Genomic DNA, 3,626 nt, shown 5'->3' on the forward strand with positions numbered 1-3,626 from the left:
CCTTCTCCTTCACTCCCTTACTTCTGCTAGTAATTTGGAAAATAACTATACTACCACTACTTTTGCAATGGGTGTTTCCCATGTGAATCCCAGAAACTAAGCCCTGAATTGCATGTAATGAATAATAGAATGGTGTGATCCTTAATAAGGTTTTCTCTTCTTTTCTATTTCTTGAGTGCAAGGCAAAATTGTGGAGTCTCTCAGAAACATATTTTCTTTACAAGCTTTGTGAAACCAACAGAATATTATACAGACTGAAGTCAGAGGCTGGAATTTTGTCTTAATCAGAATAATAGAAAAAGAACTTTGTGTACTGTTGATGACAGCAAGTTCCATAATTAGGAGGAATTTGTGGCAATATCTCAGAAATCACTGAGTGGGGAAAGTGTAAGTTTTCAGAGGGTAAATCTATGTGTTAAAAACTTACCTAATTCAAGCATATCATTTCAGTTGTCTCATGCAGCACTTCAGCCCTGGCTACGCATTAAAACCCTGTAGAAAGCTTGTTAAATATGCCAGTATGTGTACTGACCTCAGCTGAGCTAAGGCTCAAGGATTAGTGCTTTTAGAAACTCCACATTTGATTCCAGTGTGAAGCCAGAATTGATTACCCTTACTCTGAGTATTATATTTATTAAAACATTAATTTAATAAAGCAATAGAGTTGTCTTTTAAGAAATGTGACCATTCTATGTCCTTCTGGACTTGTAAAGTTTACTGTAGTGATTAAAGATAACTCATTTTTTCAATCAGCTTTTACTTTTACCTGTTTCCAAGGATTCAATGTACAAGTTTTAGCTGTTAATTATTGAGATTTAAAATACGTACAACTATCACTAACACTAGATTGTGTTATTAAAATCACCTCTTATTTGTGCTCCCTCTAGAGAATTTTGTAGTAACTCAGTCTCCATTGGCAACATCAGGGAGGCAAGAAACATACATATCATGGAAAATCAGCTGATGTGATTGCAGGATTACCCCACCAGTTCATCATTTCTGCAACTAATGGATACTGTTTTCTTGACCATGATTCAGGAACTCACCCAAATTCTGGGGATATAGCACAAATAAAGTTCCTCATGTGACTAGTATTCCAACGGTGGAAGGGGTTGTAAAAAATAATACTTTTAGAAGTGATAAATGATATAAGGAAAATCAATCATCATGCTTGATTAGAGAGCTATTTGGTTATTGAATAACTTAGACAAGAGGCCCAGACAAGCTTTCCAGAGGAGGTGTCATGAGAAGAGAGATGTAAATGAACTGATGAAGTGAATAATTTAACGATCTGAGAGAAAAACATTCTAGGCAGATAGAACACTATGTGCAAAGGCCCTGAGGTAGTAACATATTAGTCATGTTTAAGGCACAACAAGACAGTCAATGTGGCAAGAAAAAAGGGCTGAAGAGAAATTGATGGAAGAATTTGGAGAAACGTATGAGAATACATCACACACCCCCTTGCAGACCCTGATAAGAAGTTAAATTTCAAACCCAAATGTGATGGAAAGTGTAGTGCCATTTTACCAGGTCACCAACATGATGTAATATGTGTTTATAAAAGATCAGTGGCAATCTTATATTCCTGGATATGTTCCAGTGTCTTCTTATTTATACTCTATGGGAACTTGAATAGAATTTGTATCCCACTGTTATGTCAAAATTGTGCAAATCTTAATTATATTTAATTGGTTCACAGTGCTTTTCAGTCTAATATATCCTTCTACTTCTTTGTATATTCATTCAATTAATTTTTGAGAGTTTAATAGTAAAACACCAACTAAATATCTTAATTTACTTATTTAAAAATTATAATATATATTGGAAATATATATAACTTTGCTATGTATTTTCCAAGTCTCCTGCAAATGTGTTAGCATCTTTTCATAATTTAAAAATTAAAAGAAAGAGTAAATATGCAAAAAAAAGATAATTGGCTTATGTTGGAGGATAGAAGATTTCAAATGTGGAAGAGGGAAAATCATTATAATAGCTTAGGCATTAGAGTAGCTTAGATTTGACTGGTAGCAGAGAAAATGCTGACAAGCTGCTGTAATATTCAATAAGTAATGTGTTAAAGGTAGAGCAGACAAGACTTTCAGATAGTTTAGATATAAGGTATGAAGTCAAAGGTATGATATTAATTGAAATGTGAATCTGAAATACACACACACACATATATGTAATATAAAATAAACTGAGATGTGTGAATTAATAAGAAATTAGTGAGGGGCTTCCCTGGCAGTCCAGGGGTTGAGACTTCTCTTTCCATTTCAGGGACACTGGTCCAGCCCCTGGATAGGGAGCCAAGATCCCATGCCTTGTGGCCAGAAAACCAAAGCATAGAACAGAAACAGTATCACAGCAAACAATGAAGGTGCTAAACACAGTGCACACCAAGATAAAGAGTGAGAGATCAGTGAGATCATAGTGGGGACCAGACAAAGAAATAACCCTAGACTACCTATTGTTGATTTGAAACAAAGGAAATAGGAGGGGCAGACTATCAAGGGACTGGGAGAAGTTTATTGCTGCTGGAAAATAAGTAAGAGATAAGGAAGAAACTGAATCTGAATAAATGTACACAGGCTGTCAAGAAGAGTATACTACTCTGGTTATGGAATGTTCACCTTTACTGACAAAAATAGAATCAATGTACAGAAAACCAACCATTTTCTCCATTCCCTGATCCAGCATTATGTCACGATCAAACAAAGGCAGTAGTTTGAGCATCAGTGCTTCCTAGTCCATAGCCTAATGAGGGACACCAAAGAGTTAAGTCAGATTCTATATATTTTAGTAGAGATAGGTGGAGATTGCAGAGCAGCCTGCATTGATGCTGCTTGGACTTCAAAACATGCTCATGAAATAGATTATCCAGTTTACTCAGCACCACCAATCATCTGAGGCATTTAGAGAGACTCTTTCATCTCTCAGGGTAGTAACAGCTTAGTTAGACCTCTCTTTTGAAAACCTGTTTTAGTGCTGATTTATTTTGTCTATTTTTGAATTTCATACAACCTATTTCTTTTTATATCTGAGACATTATTCTTCTTTTATTAGAGAGTCTGAAAATGGATACATTTCCCTTACACAATGGCACATAGGTGACTGAGTTTATTCTGCTGGGACTTAGCAGTCAACAAGAGCTGCAGCCCATCCTTTTTATGGTGTTTCTCCTGATTTATCTCATCACCCTGACTGGGAACTTTGGGATGATTTTATTAACCAGATTCACTCCCCAGCTGCAAACCCCCATGTACTTTTTCCTCACCCATTTAGCGTGTGTAGACATTTTTTACTCTACAAATGTCTCTCCTCAGATGCTTGTTAACTTCTTATCAGAGAAAAAAAAAAAACATTTCCTACGCGGGGTGCCTAGCACAATGTTTTGTTTTTGTGACTCTGCTTTTTACTGAGTATTACATGCTTGGTGCTATGGCCTATGACAGGTACATGGCAATCTGCAACCCCCTGCATTACAAGATAAGGATGTCCAGGTCCCTGTGCATCTGCCTGGTCACTTTCCCCTACTTCTGGGAGTCTATGGTGGGCACAATGCAGGTAATATTGACCTCCTGCTTGTCCTTTTGTGGATCCAACACCATCAACCATTTCTACTG

General features: G+C 36.5%; 1 pseudogene; it reads left to right on the forward strand.

Moving 5' to 3' along the window:
• The first annotated feature begins 2,374 nt into the window (after window positions 1-2,374).
• On the forward strand, window positions 2,375-3,618 carry LOC104982167 (annotated as a pseudogene).
• Window positions 3,619-3,626: the final 8 nt, after the last annotated feature.

This window comes from Bison bison, unplaced genomic scaffold, assembly GCF_000754665.1.
Source record: "Bison bison bison isolate TAMUID 2011002044 unplaced genomic scaffold, Bison_UMD1.0 scf7180017859916, whole genome shotgun sequence".
Taxonomy (NCBI): domain Eukaryota; kingdom Metazoa; phylum Chordata; class Mammalia; order Artiodactyla; family Bovidae; genus Bison; species Bison bison.